The sequence below is a fragment of the Trachypithecus francoisi genome, unplaced genomic scaffold (genome assembly GCF_009764315.1).
Source record: "Trachypithecus francoisi isolate TF-2019V2 unplaced genomic scaffold, Tfra_2.0 Lachesis_group18, whole genome shotgun sequence".
In the NCBI taxonomy this organism is placed as follows: Eukaryota; Metazoa; Chordata; class Mammalia; order Primates; family Cercopithecidae; genus Trachypithecus; species Trachypithecus francoisi.
In genome coordinates, this window is record NW_022681463.1 from 73,124,467 (window position 1) to 73,144,797 (window position 20,331).

Genomic DNA, 20,331 nt, shown 5'->3' on the forward strand with positions numbered 1-20,331 from the left:
AATCACAAGCCCTTAGCTTCCTACTCTCTGGCCTGGCCATAGGACTGGCCTGGAGTCCAGCTTTCTGGAGAAAGGCTGCCAGGTTTCAGATAGCTGATGGTGTTTAGAGGTGTGTGTGTGTGTGTGTGTGTGTGTGTGTGTGCGCGCGCACGCACCTAACCCAGGAGCCACCTTTGGGGTATTAAGGTAGGAATAGATTTCAGGGATGAGGGATGGAATTCAGGTGTCTGAATTTAGACAGGAAAAAAAGATACCTCTGATGTTTTTACTAACCTCTAATGGAAATTTTAAATCTCTTTCAACTATGATGATAGGCAGCAAGCTGCAGAAGTAGTTGCAGTATCTGTGACTGTCACCAATAGAAAGAAAAGTATTTTAATATCACATCACATTATTGCAGGTATTGTCAAATATTGTGAATACTTATCATTACTTTGAAATTATGTTAATTCTTTTCTCACCTGTAGATCTGGTTGCCGAACATGTCATAAAGAAACACACATATTATTAGATCACAAACTTGTTTTTGTTTCTACAGTTTGTATAACTGTATTTCAATATGCTTTGTTTCCTTTGTAATTCCATGTATTTTATTTTACACATTTTAAAACAATATTCTGAAAAGGAGTCTGTAAGCCTTTACCAGATGGCCCAGGAAATTCACAGCACAAAAGGCAAAGAACCCCTGGGATGGAGCCAGCCTGTGTGGAGATGCCCAGAAAACATCTTCAAGGATTGTTCCTTGATTAATTCATCAATTTCTTGAACATAATAACCAGGGGTGAGAAATTGGCCCCTATAAGGAGTCTCGGAAGTTGCAAGAGCCATGTGACAGCCTGTCTCCAAAGTGACATTGCTCCTTGTGTTGGCATATGAGTCACAGACTTTGGCCAGCTCTTCTGAAAAGATGCTCGAAGTACTCCAGAGTACTATAAATATCCAAGGTATTAATAGAATTCCTCCCACCTCAAGGCTGCAGTTCCTCCCACTGCCTTCCTGCTGCATATTGGGCACATGTGGGGAGGACAGTTGGAGAAGCTCAGCTCACAGGCAGAAGCCTATGCATTCTGTAGCCATGACACTGACTTGCCGTCCTGAGCATGGGGAGAGGGAGGGAAAGCAATTTGTCTAAACTCCCTTTTCTGGAAAATGAAAGTGATGCTACTTGCCACCTACCTCACAGAGTTTGAAGTCAATCAGCACAGTTTATACGCACAATCCTATGAATATCACATTGTCATATCATGAAAAAGTTACCAAGCTCTTCTAAACGGAGGGGGTAAAATTGACCAGCTGTTGCCAGAATCACATAGCCCCCATTCTTTACCTGATAATTCATCAATCTTATTTGCTTCTCACTGTCTAATGACTACCAGCATTATGCAATGAACTGCATATAATTGCTTATACAGTATATAATTGACTTATATGGTAACATGTCTTTAAGTTTTCTAATCAAGATAAAAGATCTTTTACAGTTATTTTTGCTTCCTATGGCCACAGCAATTTATCAGCCCTTGAATTTCACATTCACATTTGGTGTGGCTTTTGGCAGGGGTATGTTAATAACAATCAAACACTAAAAACAGACTGGTAGCTGTTCACATTAGCCCTAAACTGAAGATGATTCAAATGTCCACCAACAGTAGAATGAATGAAATAATTTATGATACATCCCGTCAAGGGCATACTATAATATAGCATGAGAATAAACGAACTATTGCTACTGGCAAGACCATGTATCAGTCTCACAAATATAAGGTTGAGGAAAAGAAGCCAGACAGGAAAGAGAACCCACTAAATTATTCTGTTTATGTAGAGTTCACAAACAGGCAAAGTGAGCCTGGGGTGTTAGCAGTTAAAAGCGGAGGTTACCTGTGGAGAAGGAGCAGTGGCTGGAAGAAGATATGAGAGGGTTTCTGGATGTTATTAATAATTCTGTTTTTTGACTTGGGTGCTGGTTACTTGGATGCAGTCATTTTGTAAAACTTTATTGAGCTGTACACTTAAAATTTGTGCACTTTTCTGTGTGTATGTTAAACTTCAAAACGAAGATTTAAAATTTTTAACAAAGAGAAAAGAACACAGTACAAAAAATTGTTTTTAAACACACTCTTCTCCAGTGTATATAGCTTCTTGGAGAACTGGTGATGTTTGAAAACAATGTTAAGAAATCTGGAATTCTTGGCCAGTGCAATGGCTCATGCCTCTAATCCCAGCACTTTGGGAGTCTGAGGCGGGCAGATCACTTGAGGTCAGGAGTTCAAGACCAGCCTGGCCAACATGATGAAACCCCTTCTCTACAAAAATTAGCTGGACATGGCGGCAGGTGCCTGTAATCCCAACTACTAGGGAGGCTGAGGGAGGAGAATCACTTGAACCTGGGAGGCGGAGGTTGCAGTGAGCTGAGATTGTGCCACTGTACTCCAGCCTGGGTGACAGAGTAAGATTGTGTCTCAAAAAAAAAAAAAAAAATCTGATATTCTTAATTGGGATTTCTGGTAATACGAAAGTCACTAGAAAATAACCTGCCCTGCCTCCTTTCCCTCCTTGGATTATAATCCTCTTGATTGACATATTTGTTAACCTTAGGGGGCAGATGTCATAAAACCAACCAGGATCTGTTTTAATGACTTGTAAAAGTGGCCTTAAATAAAGGGAGCTATGATGAGGGCTGCCCTACTGAGAGCTTTGCCCAGGGAGCTGGGTGATGATGTGGGTTTTGCTCTGACAAGGTCACCCAGCTAAGTCAGGACAGTTGGGACTGAGACCCGCTCTTGTTTGGCCCCTGCCATGTGTGCAGCATGGGGCTGGGTCAGCGAGATGAAAGGGAACCTTCTTCTAATTGGTCAGCAGAGAGGGCCTTTTTCCCTAACTGGTAGGCCCAAAGTTGGTAGGCCCATTTTCTAAGCAGGGCTGCTGTGTCTCCTACAGGGCCCTCCTTTTCTCGTCACTTCCACTGCTGGACCCGTGTTGGCCTGGAGCAGTGTCCCTGGCGCCTCCAATTGCCTGCCTTCTATTTTCCTGCTTTTACATAGGAGGCCTCTGGGAGCTACCTTCTTTCTTGTACTTCTCCCTTCACTCACACAACACACTCCAGAGCACAGCATAACCGTAGGTTTTTTTTTTTTTTTTTTTGCGTTGTTGGGATACAGTGCAGGAGACTTGTTTAGGAGTCATTGAAACTCAGTTCCTATCCCAGTGCATGGTGTTTAGGAGCTTAATAAATATTTTTTCAATGAAGGAACTGCAGATTCTTCATGCCTTTTTTGGCCTGTTGGGGTATTTGTTCTGAGTATCAGTGTGGTATAGTGGAAAGGGGGGCTATCAGAATCAGAGCCCGTGCCAGAATCCAGCATGTTGCTCTGTGCGCCCTGGGCAAATTACTTTCTTCCTATTTCAGTTCCTCATCTGAAAAATGGGGATGATACATCTTCTTTGCAAGGGGCTGGGAAGGATTACATAAGCAAAATGTATGTCGTTCCTTAAACAATGTTTGCACATTGCACTGCATGTTCTTCATTTACTCACTCATTCAATAAACATCCTATAAACTTGGAATCAATGCCAGAAACCAGCCTGGCTGCAGTGATGCATAGAACAGGGTTCCCACTCTCATTGAGTGCAGAATCCTGCAGGGGATATATTTGTGATCATTAAATGCAAATAAAAAGTTCTTGTAGGTCTTGTAATAGAAATGCTTGCAGGGTTATATATCTGTCTATCCATCATTTAGCTTTCTAAGCATCCATTCTTCTATCTATGTATGTACATAATTATTCTATCAGTATCTCATGTGGTTTAGATCTGTGTTCCCACCCAAATCTCATGTTCAGTTGTTATCCCCAGTGTTGGAGGTGAGGCCTAGTGAGAGGTGATTGGATCGTTGGGGCAGTTTCTCATGAATAATTTAGTACCATCCTCTTGGTACTGTTCTTGTGGTAATGATTGAGTGAGTTCTTGCATGATCTGGTTGTTTCAAAGTGTATATCACCTTCCCTCTCTCTCTCTTGCTTCTGCTCCCATCATGTGAGACGCCTCATTTCCTCTTTGCCTTCCGCCATGATTGTAAGTTTCCTGAGGCCTCTCCAAAAGCAGAAGTTGCTATGCTTCCCTGTACAGCTTGAAGAACCATGAGCCAATTAAACCTCTTTTCTTTATAAATTACCCAGTCTCAGATATTTCTTTATAGCAATGCAAGAAAAGACTAATACAGTATCTGTGTGTAATAATAATAAGTGCTATATGTGTGTCTACTGTTATTATAATTCTGTACATAGAAAGATGACTGCTATAAAAATATCTCCATATATAGATGTTTATATTATGATTATTTCTGGAGCATAGGATTTGGGGTGGATTTTTGTTTTTTTTTCTTTAATATTTTCTATATTGTTTGAATTCTCTATCAACAGGTATCATTTTCAAAAAACATTGAAATACTAGAAGAGGGATGAGAACTTATTAAAATATAAAAATTTTGAAAACCTAATCAAAATGAAAAAATATTAAATGCCAAAACTGACATAAAGAATAGGACATTTGACTAAACCAACAGATTTTAGAGATTAAATGCAATCAATGACCTCTCCTCTCAAAAAATTATAGGCCCAAATGGTTTTACAGGTGCATTCTATCAAACTCTTGAGGAACAACAAATTCTCATCTGTATTCTAAGTTATTGCAAAAGAGATATAGCAAAAGCTGGCTGAGTTCATTTTATGATATTGGTGCAATCAGATGGACATTTTACAACGATGGTGTTTTACAAAGAAAGAAAGAAAATTATAGCTCCATTTATCTTACTCAAGTAGATGAAAAATATCTTTTAAAATATTAGCTAATTGAATCCAATAGTATGTTTTAAAATAATACAGCTTGATTAATGAATGATTCCTTATTAGGGATTCTGCCAACAAAATTAAGAACATTAGTAAATTAAATTTTTTTAATCTCACAATAATTTCAATTGATGCAGAAAAAGTACTTGATAAATTCTTTACTTATTTATGATAAAAGCTCTTAGCAAAGAGTAGAAAAGGATTTCTTTAATTCCCCTAAGTGGATTTTGGTTATATTCCAAAACCTCCACAAACATTATAGTTAATGGAGAAAATTTAAGTGCATTCCTGTTAAGACAAGCATTCTCACTGTGATAAGCCACTATATAACACAACCAATACGACACTGTTGGAAATCCTAACCCACATTGAAGGAAAGAAGATAAAAATGGTGATTGAAAAGGAAGAAATTAACTGTCAGTGTTTGCAGATGATATATCCACCTACTCAGAATAAACAATAGGATCAACAGCTAAATAGTAAAAACTTGGTGGACATGTGATCAAACTATAAGAGCATTTCCAACAGCAAGCAACTATAAAATGTTATTTTTTTAAAAGCAAGATACGATTTACAATAGCAACAACTAAAAATATCTGGTAATTAAACAAGAATACATACAGCCCCCTTGAAAAACTTCCTGAGTGAATGAGAAATACTTCTTATTGTTATATGGGAAAGTTTAATATCATAAAGACGTTAACCCTCCCTGCATATATCTAGTAGGTATAGTGTAATTCCATCAACATTCTAGTCTGAAATTCATAATAAATTTGTTCTAAAAATGTATGTAATGTTGGACCAGTAGAGCATTTCAAAACTTAAACAAAAACTTCACAAAAGCCATGTGGTATAACATTGATTATTGATATATATCAAAATTAAGTTTTTTTTTATTATACAGAAAGACACATAACATGCATAAAGTTAGAAACATATTTAAAAATAGGAACAGAGACTTATAATATTCAAACAGACAAGGGATTCCTATCTAGAATATAAATGAAGAGACCAGATCAAATAAGAAGTCAAATCAAACAAGGTAAAGAGAGCAACTTCATTTAGAGAAATGGGCAAAGTATATGAACAGGCAATTTACAAAGCAATGAACCCAAAAAATGAACAAATCATAAGTACCTCAGCTAATTAACATAATAATGAGATATAATTTTATGCCTATTTGGAGAACATTAGCAAGCTGAATAACTCCATGTGCTAGGGGATATGGGAAAACGTTCGGCTGATAAGAATAAGAACTTGGCACAGTCACTGGGAAGCACAATCTCTACTGCTCAGGCAAAGTAAGAATACCCGTGTTCTATAAACTGGCAAGACTGAAAGGAGGGTAAAGAAATGAGAGGAGCTGAGAAAAGAATGAGGTTTCTGGCGTAAGTGAGTAAGTAGGTAGATTCAGGTGACTATACCTAAGATAGAGAATGGAGGATGAGGAGGAGCTGGTTTGGGGATAAAGATGATGTTTTCTGTTTTGGACCTGTTAAGAATAATGCATTTATGGGACACGAATGGAAATAGTAGGTACTCAATGAATATTAATGTCTTTCCCATCAAATAAGTTTCCCTTTTCTTCTATGTTTAGGAAAGACAGAAGTTTAATTTTTAATTTTCTCCAGTTTAAATTCATAGGTTAGAGACCAACATTTCTATTATTATTCCTTCTCAATAATAAAATAAAAAATATATAACACTGATTTTCAGATTATCAAAAATTTAAAGCTGTAATTAGTAACTAATGGAGTAGATAATCCTATTTTTTCCAGGTCACCTGATGTCAACATTCTTGGAAATTTTTTTTAAGTGAGAGAAGGAGTACTTAAGTGATACCATTTTAGACTGTAAAGCTCGTGTATTCTAGTGCCAGAAACCCAGAATTTAAATACCAGCTCTGCTAGCATGCTATAAAATTTTGGGCAGGATACTTTCAACAAATGGGCTAATAATAATTACCTTTCATAAATGTTATTAGAATGAAATAAAATCATATAAAATGCCAGACACAGTAAATGTACCATAAAGGCTAGTTATTATCGTAGGCCCTTACCTTCAATTATTACCTTATTAATTCTACATTTCACAAAGTAGTCTACACCAGCACTGTCTAATAGGAATACAGTGCAGGCCACATATGTAATTTTAAATTTCTAGCAGTGATATTAAAAAAGTAAGAAGGAATAGGTCAAATTGATTTTAATGATATATTGAATTTAATCCAGTATATACAAAATATTATCTTGTTAACATGTCATCAATATAGTTACTAGTAAAATATTTTGCATTTTTTTCCATTTGGCTCTGGCTCATGTGCCACTGTGACCCAGCAGTCATATATTAGACTATTCTGTTTGGAATAGGTTTGGGATGAGGCAGAGAAGAAATATGTATAATTGCATAACCTTATGGCAACCACAAATTAGATAAGACGAGAACTAATGATGCTTGGAAGAAATGAAAATATATGAAATTATTACCTTTTTTCTGCCATATCTAATGGCAAATAGAAATTTTTTGGTGAAAAAATAGAAACAGAAATTTTTACTTGGCAACAACTATATGCTACATGCTATATATGTGAAGCCTATATTTATGTTGAGGAACGAGGAAGCTGGAATCCTCAGACACAAGTTACTGTCGCTATAGTTAGGACTTCCTTGAGACTTAGAACTTTAAGTCCTAAAGAGCGTCCCAGGGAATAGACAAGCATTGTGTCCAATTTATATTCTATCCATGCTCTTCAGTCAGGAACATTATAACTCCATGTTTTATCACTCTCCAAGGGGATGATCCAGGCCGTCAAATTATGGGGAATATGGAGAAGTGAGCATGGAGAATGTGCGTGGCCTTGAATGACGTGGGGATCAATTCATAAGCTCCATCTTTCATGCTCAGTGAGTGGGGTGGGACACAGGCTGGCAATCAGGAGGCTGGCCAATAGCAAAGAATTCCACATCACCAGACTCTGTCCTTCCCACTCCTGATACTTTTGACATCTCCAGGGCAGTAGGCAATTCAGCCCTGCCATGTGTATCTTAGGTCAAAGGGAAAAAAACACAGAGCTTCAATGTATGATTCCCAGCCTGAAAGGAACTAAGTGTCTTCTGATATACAACACTTGAGTTTTTTTTTTTTAATGAAGGCATTAAACTGACCTTCTTTTGAAATGGGCTAGACAGGGTAAACAAGGAGAGATCTTGTTTTTCCTTCGTCCTGGAAAAATAACGTTTCTCACTTTCCAGCTCAGTACAGTTGACTGAATTGGAAAGGAATCTATTTTCTCTGGAAAGATTTATTTGCCCAACAGTTGTGTTTTTGTATATGTGTGTGTGTTGGCAAGATAGATAGATTTTCCAGAACAAGGGTCGTCTTGTTCACAGTTTAAAGGGGCCTAAGAGTTGACTAGGGAATTTAATGTTAGAGAAGGCTTTTGCAGACTTCAGTGTTATGTACAAATTCAGAAGCATCCCAAGACTTGCCCTGAACAGGGAGGTAGTGGTGCTGAGGCAGTGACTGTGTGGCACTGCCCCACTTTTCAGAGCAGAGAGAAACATCTCTATCTCTTCACCTTTCTGAATACAGTTTCAAGGCATGGGACCATCAGGATCTGTTAGGAAGCATCTGTGTTTCTATTTTTCATATATAAAAATTGTTTCCAAAAAAGTAAAATGATTTTTTAATAAAGCCATGTGGAAAAGCTGAGAGTAGAATTTTCTCCTCTCCCTACAACCAGATTTCTTTTCCCACCTGGGGACACATGTTTTGGGATCAAGCAAGAACAACATGTAAATCCCTTTGTGGCTGAATTAGAGAAAAGACTTACAGATATTGTTAGGAGTCCCTCTTTTCTGCCTCCCTCTTTTTTCAGCTCCATAAAAGACTAGCATCACATTGGAAATTTTAGAGCAAATATGTCCTACTTTATGGAAAATAGTTTTCATTACTTTTCATTTTCTCCCATTTCATGTCAAGCATTAATATAAATTAAAATGGTATGTTTTGGGATATTTTCTTGAGAACATTTCTTTGAAGGTGAATTCAATCTACTCCTTGTCTATTCTATATCTATATCTATATATGTATATATAACACCAAAAATAAAATATATCTGAAGATGAGTTTCTTTCCCCTAATTTTTTTTTTTTTTTTTTGAGGCAGAGTCTCGCTCTGTCGCCCGGACTGGAGTGCAGTGGCCGGATCTCAGCTCACTGCAAGCTCCGCCTCCCGGGTTTACGCCATTCTCCTGCCTCAGCCTCCCGAGTAGCTGGGACTACAGGCGCCCGCCGCCTCGCCCGGCTAGTTTTTGTATTTTTAGTAGAGACGGGGTTTCACCGTGTTAGCCAGGATGGTCTCGATCTCCTGACCTCGTGATCCGCCCGTCTCAGCCTCCCAAAGTGCTGGGATTACAGGCTTGAGCCACCGCGCCCGGCCGTCCCCTAATTTTTTTGTTTCCAAGTCACTACTTGCTAAGCTCAACTGACAGCTTGGCTGGATTTTGCACAAATGACTTTTCACTCAGCTGGTCTTTGCCTTGCCAGGTGTGGCTGGCCAATGTAAAGGAAAGGAAAGGAAAGGTGTTTTTCCTTTTAGCATGAGCATTAAAACTTTTACCACATTTTCCATTGCCCAGTGTCTGTTTTCAAGAAAGCACAGGCCAGCAGAAAACAGAGGAGTCTGAGATTTCTCCTTTGTAAATGTTGGATTCCAGCCTCTTAGTACATTTAATTTAGCGAAAATCTACATAATTAAATGAGAGGAAATATTTTTATTTGATGGCAAATGGCTTCCCTGAGGAGAAGCCATCCGATGGCATCCACTCTGAAGTGTCGGGCAGCATCCTTCAGGACAGGGCTGTCCGCGTTCCCAGGGCTGGCAGGACTAGGGTTGAACAGCTTTCTACTTTGTAAGTGTACACTTTCATAAGGCATTTTTAACTTTTAGAAACATATTTTTATTGTGTGTCAAAGTCCATGTATTTGGCAAAACTGGAAATTTCACTAATTCCTATTGTGTTCTTCCTTCCCCCAGTAGGAAGCTGGTTGGGACTGAATCTGGGCAGAATGGCTGTCCACTTGCTTTGCAGTTATGAGTATAGCAGCACCAGAAGAATCAGCAGGTATCTCCAAAAGTTTCCAGGGTAGGGTGCGGGCATTTTCTTCTCAGTCTATTCTCCAAATATCTACCCCAGGCCTGGTGTTAAACAAATATTAATTGGAAATGCTGGTCATGAGATCAAATGAATAGAGGAAAGAAAAATGGCAGCTTGCTGCACATTAGCAAAACGTAAAACAGGGCAGACCTGGACCTAATTTTCAATAACTGAAAACTGAAAATTATTCTCCCAGACAAGTCAAGCTTTGAGGCTGTCTCTGCCATGGTCCCTTCTCTGAGTCACCTCCAGTGGTGCCACCTAAACTCTGCCCCTTTGTCCTTAGATCACTGTTCTTTCTTTCCCACCCCCAGAGTGCCGAGAGCTTTCCCAGGTAACTGCTTCTCTTGCCTCACTTTCTATCTCCTCACCTCCAGTCAGTGTCCTCAAGGGTTGGAGAAAATTAAAAACAGCTTTCACACCAAGAAGTCCACAATCTCTAGAATGGAATATTAGTTAAGAGTTAATGAATCCTGCACCCTGGGTTTCTGAACAAAGGACAAGAGGCAATTGCCTTGAGTTGTAAGAGAGAGAATTATAATGGGATGTTGAAACTTGTATGTAACTGTCAAGGTTGGTTAATCTCAGAGATGCATTACTTATTCCAGTTGTGGACAATCTTAATGCCATCTAAGAAAACAGATTATCTAAGTAGCTGGCTTCAGAATTTCTCCTACCTTGATGAGCCAGCCTGATGCAAAGAGTTGAACAAAAAAGCCTAAGGAAAGTTATGGAAGGAAAAGATAGAACAAAGACAGGGTTGACTTGCTCTGCATAAAAAAAGGAAAGTATGCTATTTTTTACTAGTGAGAATCTGGGTAGAAGGGTGGGGAGATTGTTGAACCACGTGGTACAGGCCCCAGTTGATGGGAAAAAAATTATATAACATCAATTTTAAATTGTTTTCATTTGTTGGAATTGGTATCATATAAACCCCTTTATTTATCCAAGTCTTCAGCAAAGGATCTAAAGTACATATAAATTACAAAACAGAACAGATAAAGACGTGTGTGTGTGTGTCTGTGTGTGTCTGTGTATAAATCAAGGGAAGGGATTGGATTTTTGACATCCAAATCCACATGTTAGAGAAAGCCCACAGTGGACAACGTGGTGATGTACATATTTATATATAGATTTAATATTTCTGTGGAAAGAACTGGAACTTGACCGGCAGTATGGAAAAGTACACCTTCCCTCTTCATCTAGAATCCAGCAGGAGAAAGGGGTGCAAGCGTTCCTCAGATGGGAATATGAGGCAATTCATTTGAAACTCAAAGGACAGATTTTGGTTTTCTCTGAGACTTTGGTTAAATTAACAGGACATTGAGCAGAGAAGGAGAAGGTGCCTGGGCAGCCATTTATCTGACTTGGTTTGAATCTAGTATTATTCTTGGGAAAAGAGGCTATACCAATAGAATTATTAAACTTCTGTCCAGCACTTTGACTATCTTAAAAGAGAAGTTGGCTTTCTTTCACAAAAATTTATGAATCACAGACATATGGAATCACCCAAAAATGTTGATGTTAGGAACCTACATTTGTCAAGGGTCATAGAGCTATGAATTCAGCCGTTGGAACCAACTGCATAAACTTGACCCCGATTACTTGTGTGTGGGGTGAAGTTCCTTAACCTCTCTATGTCCCAGTTTCTTCTTCTGTAAAATGGGAATAATCATAATTTCTAGCTCACAAGGTCCTTGAGAAGATTAAGTGAGTAAGTGTGCAGAAAGCATTTAGAATAGTTCTAGCACATTCAGAATCTGAATTATTACTCTCTTACCTTCCTACAAGAATCTGGGAAGGGGCCTATGTGCCAAGAAATGTAAACACATTATCTCAATCCTCCCAACAATTAATTTTCTTAACAGTGGGGGCATTATTAATCCTATTTTTTTTTTTTAACGAAGACCTGAGACCAAGGAAGATAAGAAACTTGCCTAAGGTCACACAACTGGCTAGAAGCAGATGCCTTTGTGGGTCACTGGTTATGTAATTTACACAATAAAATTACTTACTGATTAAAGCCCACACAGGGAATAGTGCAATATCTTTTACAGTATTTAAATAGAAAAGGAAAACCAAACAGGAAATGGCTATGCTAAGTGCATTAGCTCAGCGACATACCATTTTAAATGGGAAAGTGTGAAATGAAATGAAACGGTCACAGTTAATCTCTGAGCAGAAAGTCCACAGAGTAAGTAGTGTAATCGAGCTGGCACATCGAGGAAGCCTGCATATCTCTCAATTTGTGGTCTGTTACTGCTTGAACGTTTCAAAACAATATTAAGGGTGGTTGTAGCCAACATCTCAAATATTAAATATATTTGTATTAGTTGAGAGACACAACTCTTCTCCTTAAAGCTATGTTTAAAGCAAAAGTTCCTTTTTTTTCTCTTAACCAGTTTGAGCAAGCCTGGTTTACTGGAAGTCAGCTTTGATGCCCCCCTTGTGGTTTGCAGACTGCTGTTGGTAACAGTCCTAGGGGTGGGTGGGGATGTGGGAGAGAATGTTCTTCATTGAGTATCTCCTGTTGTCACCACCGTGCTAGACATTTGGCATCTATCCTCTTTCCCCATCCCTACAGCCAACTTCTGCTGACGTGGTTTAGCACACAGCCCTGTTCCAGGTGCATAGGAGATCTTGCTGCTGAGCAAGTGTTGAAAACAGTACATGATTAGCACTGGAGACACAGAACATGATCAGGCCCAAATCTTTTCCTCTCTTGTTTTTCTCTGGAAGAGTAGGGAGCCAGACTACTTAGCCTAGAGCTTCCCAGCTCATGTTCCCCACAGGGATGGGTTACAGGTGTATGGAGAGAAAAATGTCTCTTGCCCCTCAGGGTGGCTGGGCCAGGGTTGGAACCACCCAATCCCCAAGGACCAATGACCTCCGTCCATTACTCCAGTGCGCCTTACAGATACACCATGTGGGTCCTGTGAGTGCACACATTGCAAGGGGAAATGGCGTCTTTTGGATTTGACATCCTCTCTGTGGGCACAGCAGGAAAAGCCAGAACCTGGAGTCAGGAGCTGTATCCCAAACCCATCCCTTACACTTGTGTGTCTTTGAGCAAATCATCCAAACTTTCACAGCTTCTGCTTCCTTGGGGATTTTTCGTCGTCTTCTCCTTTTTTGTTTTGTTTTGTTTGGTTTTACACTGGCTTATTTAGGGTTAGGCAAAGCTGTGATTTGAGGTTTCCAGGCCCTTTCTGACTTTGGCCACAGCAGCTCCCTTTGGTTTCTTTTATATACTGGGGTAGCTGAGGGGCCTCCCCTGGAGAAGGGATTCCACAGCTGTACCGCTGCTGGGCTAGTGACATCCATGCCCCCTTTCTATGCTCACCTCCTCTGAGTCTATGAAAAACTACTTCCTATCACTCTGTTAAAAGTAAGTACATCAATGCTCATTAGGCCAAAACTTTTTCATTCTTAAAACAGATTATTTTTCTAATCTGGTAACTTGATCATTTGGTTTTCTGAGAAAGTAGAGCCTCTAGGTGAGGTAAAGGCTTTAACGATGTGAGTGTAAAGTCACCCAGTGGACAATCAATACCTTCACTCCTCCTGGAAGATGGTGAATGTCTTTTGGGAGCATAGAATGCCATCAATTTTATCTTCAGGTGGCTTGTTTCTCCCCCTTTCTGTTAAATATTATGTGATTGTGAGCTGATTTTAGAAAAATACAATCTACAGGATTTGTGCTGTTCATTTCTTAACTCAACAAATGATTGCTAATGGTGACCATTCATTGCTTGCCCAGCAGTCTAGGTTTGACTTGTTGTGGATCAGGTGATCTCTACTGACTCTTGCTAACACTCCCTTTCACTTTACATAGTGGGAACCTTCTCTCTGCTCCTCCTCCAGCTGCGTTAGTGGAGATTCGCAAATGATTCCTCTTATTCAAAACAGAGAACTAGGGTAAAACAACCTCCCAGAATCTCTGTTTCTGAACCTGGAGGTGGTTAGTAGTAAATAAAGGAGGTTGGGCGCTGAATGAATTACAGAATTCAGAATCAAACCCTCTAGCTCAGCCCTGATTCGATCTTGGATATTAATTTGTAGAAGATTCTGAATTCATGCTTTATCCTCTGCTTTTGTGTAACTGTGGCTTATAACAATTTGATATTCTACATTAAGATTTTTGTCATTGGTATGTATCTTGACCGCTGCAGAATGCTGCTTGCTGGGTCAGAGATCACTCTTTGAGGCAAGATTTAACTTGATGAATGAAGATAACTTTTAGGTACAAGGCTCCTCCTTCATCATTCACAAGCAGGATTTATTCACTCGTTTCCACACACTGGCTTCTGTCACCATCCAGAGAACTGGAAAGAAGGGTCTTGTTTATATAAGGTGGTTGTAAAATGAATCCACCCCTACAGGCCTTCTCCTTTGCCACAGGAAGGACTCCCAGACACGCTCTGCACCCTATAAACACACCCTTTCATCCACACTTGGCACGCCTTCTCCATTTAAAGCCTGTGAGCTCCCTTACTCTATTCTGACCTGGTAAGGCTTCTTTCTTCATTTAAAAACTTGATGTGGTTTCTGGAGTCATCTTTCTCTTAATCTCCAACCAGAACATGGTAAGATCCCATTTAAACACAATCTCTTCCAAAACCTTCACTGACCCCTGCATAGAAATACACTCTCCTTCCTGTTAGTGCCTATGCTATTTATCCATAACCTCTCTCCTTGCATGTATCACTTTTTACCCTGGAATACAGTAATTTTTTTAGTGCATGTAGCACTCCCATTATTACTATAAACTGCTGAAGGGCAGGAGCTCTGCATCTCCATCAGGACTGGGACTAGTGTGAGGCCACTGAGGTGTTTACCTCAGATACAGAATTTAAAAGGGTCCCCCCAACAAAAGTCAAAATAAACCATACTTTAATGTGACACTCTAAAAAATGAGTGCAAAATCTGTGATGAACAATATATCAACATTATGAATAAAGACAAGATCCGTATTTTTCCTTCTACTTTCCCTTTTCCTTTCAATTTTCTCCTTTTGCCTCAGGCACTAGTATGCCCTGGCATAGCACTGTTACTGATTCTGTCTTTACTACACTTTTTTTGCATTACTTTTGATTTCTTAAAATATTGCATTAAGATGTTATTTATCTTGATTCCTGTTTGTGTGTGTGTGTGTCCCCTTAAATGATGCCCCTGGGATGAGTGTCCCACTTGCCTTACCCTGGGCCTGGTACTGATCACTATGGCTACTAGCACAGATCTTTGCCTGTCAATATGCACTCAATCAGTATTTGATGAATGAATGAATACAAGCAGAGATAATTTCAGGTGCTTTTTTCTTTTCTTTTTTTCTAAAAGCAAAATAACATCTAACCCACAACCTGGCATCTACCAGAACAGAGACAGGCAACAGTGAGAAAAGTTATAGTGGTCTCAGGTGGCTGTCTGGGGTCCCAGTCAGCACTGCTTCTGTCAATTAAAATCACGTGTCCTGGGCTTCTTTCACTGTCCCAGAGCACCCTCTCCAGTCTTGCTTGATTTCATAAGCACACAGTTCTCAAGGAGTTAAATAGCCACGGAGGTACAGAATTATCTTTCGCCTTCTTCTAATGAGTTGTAAGTCACAAACAACAAAAACAGCCTCTTGAGAAGCCTGAATATTGAAAGCAGTGTCTACTGATGTGCTTCTGCAGAGAGAGGAAGAAGGCAAATGGCTGGAAGACCAAGAGGGATGAGATCTACCTCTGCCAGTTCCAGTACCCAACGTAACAGAAAGTAAATTTTCATCTCTATGCAACAGCACAGACACGTAGGAGGGATTCCTAACTCTCACAGGAAAAAGAAACAGGTCATGAAGGTGTTGAGTCTGAGACTCACACATACCCTGAAGATTGTAGTTGATTTCTCAGTGTATTCATCACCATTTATCTTTAAAAGACAAGCACAACCATTTGTGAAATCGTCTCACAAAATCATCTCTAGAAAGTTGAGCCTGTAATAACAAAATTATTTCTATGCCTTGGTAGAGGGCCCACGAAAATAATATTTTTGATTTAGTTACAGGAATTCTCTTTAGCAAACAATACTGCTAAAGTGTTTTCTCTGGGTTCTGTCCACCTAATAGTTACTGTTTGTAAGTGGGGAAAATGGATTTTGTTCTGTTACAGTTACTATGATTTATACTTTTTTTTTCCTGTTATCAAATGATTGTTAACCTTTATCTGTCTTCACTCTTTCTAACCTCAAATAGTCCGACTGTTCAAAAGTTATCTAAATTACTTTAAAAAAGAATCTAAATAATCTACTCCCAAATCCTAATCTAGAAGAAAGAAAATGATTCTTAAGAGACTACTTCCTTGTGTCTCTGACAGTCTTCAAATCACTTACTTTCCATTTAGTTTCTTTGCGGTTTCATTGTGAAGTGACTGAAACTTCATTTCTATTATATTCTGGAAATTTGGGGATCTGAGATCTAGCAATGTATTCATTTTAAGAAATTACCTTACAGGAAAAATGTTGAGACATTCCCTGGAGTGTTCCTAAACCAGCCTTGCTAAGGTGTGGGATTTGGACTCCACATTAGTGAAGGCCTGCTGTGTGCTCACCACCATGCCTGGCAGCTTCTGCTGTCATCTCATTTCACCCTCTGAAAAGTCTAGAAGGAGAGCAGGTGTTGTCAGGCCCATTGTGAATAAATAAAAAGCAAGACTCAAAGAAGCTGTAATGTGCCTAGGATCATAAGACCAGTAAGCAGGGGTGAGGCCAAGACTTGGCCTGGATCTCTTACCTCCACTCCTTATTGCTTGTCACATTGGGTACATGTCTGGGTATTTTCCCAGCCTGCCATTGATCTTAGAAGGAAAATTCTGCACTGCTGCTGCTCCAAGAGGTACAGAGGATGCATTGATCCAACCCAATGTGTTATGTGGTTGATTTCTAAGGTGAAGTGAAATCAGTTCCAAAAAGATTTGAAGGATTCTTTCAAACCATTTGAAGAGATAAGCACTGTCCATCCAGTGTTAAGACACTATGTGTACTTTCCCTGGAATTCCATATTTATTAGAGACACTATTTCTGTCTCAGAAAAGTCCCCCTAATTTCCAAAGTGGCTCACCAAGAGTAGGTTCCAGATCATCTTGAAAAAAATGGTAAGGTGATTGGGTATAAGAAAGAGAACAATTTTATATCATGAAAAGGAAAATACACGAACGTTTATATGTCTGAATCCAACGATATGTTGTGCACAGTTTTGTGTGTGTTGGGGTTGGAAGAATATGTGTCATGGAAATTGAATGACGCTGGGAAATACATCCTAATTACTCAAGACCATATGTTTTTTATAAACAAACAAACAAGTAGTCATCGATTCAACTATAATGGATAAAATCACTCAAATTAAAAACAGTACAAGGGAGTCAAGGAGAACAGCACAGTACAGTAGTTAAGCATGAAGTAGTTAAGCTTGAAGCCAGTTGCCTGAGTTTATAACCCAATTTGCTAATTACTAGTTGTGTGACATTTGATAGGTCAGTCACTTAAAAACAAAATAAAACAAAACAAACAAACAAATACTGTGTGTTCAATATTCCTCTCTGTAAAATGGACACAATAATAATAAGTATGCATAAGGATGTTGCGAAGGTTAGATGAGAAAGTGCAAATGAAATGTCTGATACTTCATAGAAGTGTGTTATAAAAGAGAAAAATATATGTACCATTTTTGAGCTCCTTCTAATAGAATAATATATTTCTCAGATTCCAGAAGTTGGGAAAGAGTTAATCACAACAGAATTGTCACCAGGCTTAGAAACAGAGCAAGTGATTTTACTACTACAAGCCGGTATGAACCCAATAACGCAGTATGGGGAAGAGAACATCTAAACAATGTATAGTAATAACTGGGATATCGTTGAGAGCCGAACTCTCAGAGCTTCTACATGCATTTAACAATTAGTAGGTCAATGCCCTTGCTCAGTGGATCTCCACTAATCATATGGGAAGCACCAGCAAAATGAAGAAAAACCAGCAGATGCCCTTATAGGAAATGAAATTAAAGTAGAAAGGCCTAAAATAACGTTTCCATTGTGCCCTTCACTTACATTGGGGAGTTAGGGCCAGACTGGGAGGCTGGCAGGGAAACAGCTTGGCACTGCAGGCCACCTGGGGTCCATTTGCCAATAGGACTGTGGCTAACATCCATTGGTAACAAATTTCCCAGAGTCACAGTGCTCTTTCAGATCAGCATGATTCCGGATCACAAGATGGATGGGAAGCCACAGAGCCCTGGGGCCTTTCCATGAAGTTCAAGATTACACCGTCTGTAATGAAACAACTTTGTATCTCCTCATGGCCACAATTACTTAGTCACTGATTATACAATAAACTCTTCGGAAATAATTCACGAAGATAAGAAATCAAACCCCACCCTTTTATGTTCTGAGGCATGCACCAGCTCCACCTCTTGAGAGAGCGAGGTAAAGCCTATTGCATATCTTCAGCCCATGGTATTTTCTGGCAAATGTGGAAGACCCTCAGTGTTGGAAGGTGGTCTGCAGTTCCTCAGGGAGACAGTACAATGGGTGTCTGCCCGGCAACAGCAGTGCCTGGCTTCAGATACAATTTCAACCGATCAGCTCTATAGCACTGGGCAAATTACTTAATTTCCTATGCATCTCAGTTTCCCTATTCACCAAATGGCAGTAATAATAGCACCTACTTCATAAGGTTGTTGGACCTGGCACACTGTAGTGCTAAATAACCATCAACTACAATGCTCATTCTCCTGAGTCGTTCACCTTTTTGATAGCCTAGCAAAAAGTTCTTTGAAAAAATGACAATTACCGAAAAAAGGCATATTTCACGTAGATAAAATAACTCACATTGTCTCTTACACATGACAGGGACCTTGCCCATGACTGTGGCCCTCACATAATCTGAGTAACCATTGGGGTTTTCCTTGCTACATAGTGCTTCTTCTGCAAATGGTATTGTCCTTTGTGAACCCACTGCTTTTACCTTATCATTGGCAAATACTTTCGGGGTTTACGCGAAATGTATTCACTGGCATGGGGAGTATGGATGGGGTCCCTCCTTCGTGGAACTTAGATTCTGGTTAGGCAAGGGGTAATAATAAAACCTAAGAAGGGTTAGGATCCCAAACTCAGAGTTCAAGGGGCTCATGTGTGAGGAACTCTAAGGGGAGGGAGAAAGAAGTAAAGTTTAAGCTCAGAACTGAAGGGGGTTGAGAGTTATGCTTGAGAAAGAGCCCCAGGTAGGTTGACGAATGTGGTTCCAAGACCTAAAAGGAAAAGAAGTTTGGAGTTGAGAGCAGCCAAGGTCTTCCACCCATCTGCAGCAATGTAAGGTGGCAAGAGGATGATGGTCAGGCTGACCTAGGCTTGGAGGCCATGTCAAAGGGTCAGACTTGATCCTGAAAGTATCAGGGAATCACGGAAGGGTTTCACGTTGGGAGTGAAATGGTCTGACCTGAGGTGAGGCTGGATCATTTTGGCTGCTCTGTGAGGCAGGAGAGAAGGTGGGGATCCTGGTGGGAGGCTGTGGCTGTCGATTCGGCACAAGTGCACCATCCTTTAATGATTCTGGCCCAGACTTGGGTGGTTTGGAGGTAAAGAGGCAGATAGATTTGAGAATCATTTAAACATTTGACTTAAAACTAAAGCTAGCCCTCCCTGCCCCACAAATCAGGATACGTAGCAACATTAACCTATAGTCAGCCCTTCTGCTACCAACACCCAGGGCATTTTTAGTTTGGAAAAAGAAGGGACCTGGTATCTAAAGTGCAGCTTGGGGGTTTTCTACTGAGGTCAATGATCTGCACTGCTCTGCCTGACCCATTGCTGCCTCAGACACTGCAGGCTGCTCAGCCTCCTCTCACCCTAATTACGCTTATCATGCAAAGCCCTAATACAACCAGGAAGGGCTCAACACCAGTCCCTCTAGCCAAACAATCAGCAAACTAAGATAACTTTAGAGTGTCAAGCCCAACTTTATGACTCCTTCATAGGCACCAAGGGCATTGTCTCAGTAGCCTCAGCCACCAGACAGGATGGCCCAGGGCTGCTTGTTCCTTGACCTGCTGGGGCCAACTGTGACTCATCTGTTTACTGCAGAGCAAAGGTAACTTGGGATGCACGAGTTGACAGCTGTCTCCCAGGAGACAATCAGTACTAGAAATAAAGGCACTGGACTTTAACTGGAAATATTTCTACTGGCACAGACCCAGGCTGGATGAGGCAAGGACGTGAGAGATGGCATGCATGTATTTTAAAGAACTGGGGTCCTCACAGCTGACTGGCTACTTCAAGCCACTCTTCTTCTTATCTCACTGAGCAG

At 39.9% G+C, this 20,331-nt stretch overlaps 1 long non-coding RNA gene across 1 annotated transcript in view; it reads left to right on the forward strand.

The window, feature by feature from the left end:
- LOC117063311 overlaps positions 1-20,331 on the forward strand; it is a 47,100-nt gene that overhangs the window by 12,074 nt on the left and 14,695 nt on the right. Inside the window, exon 4 of the long non-coding RNA XR_004428863.1 lies at positions 9,879-9,966. This is a non-coding gene — a long non-coding RNA (uncharacterized LOC117063311). The remainder of the gene's footprint in view (positions 1-9,878; positions 9,967-20,331) is intronic.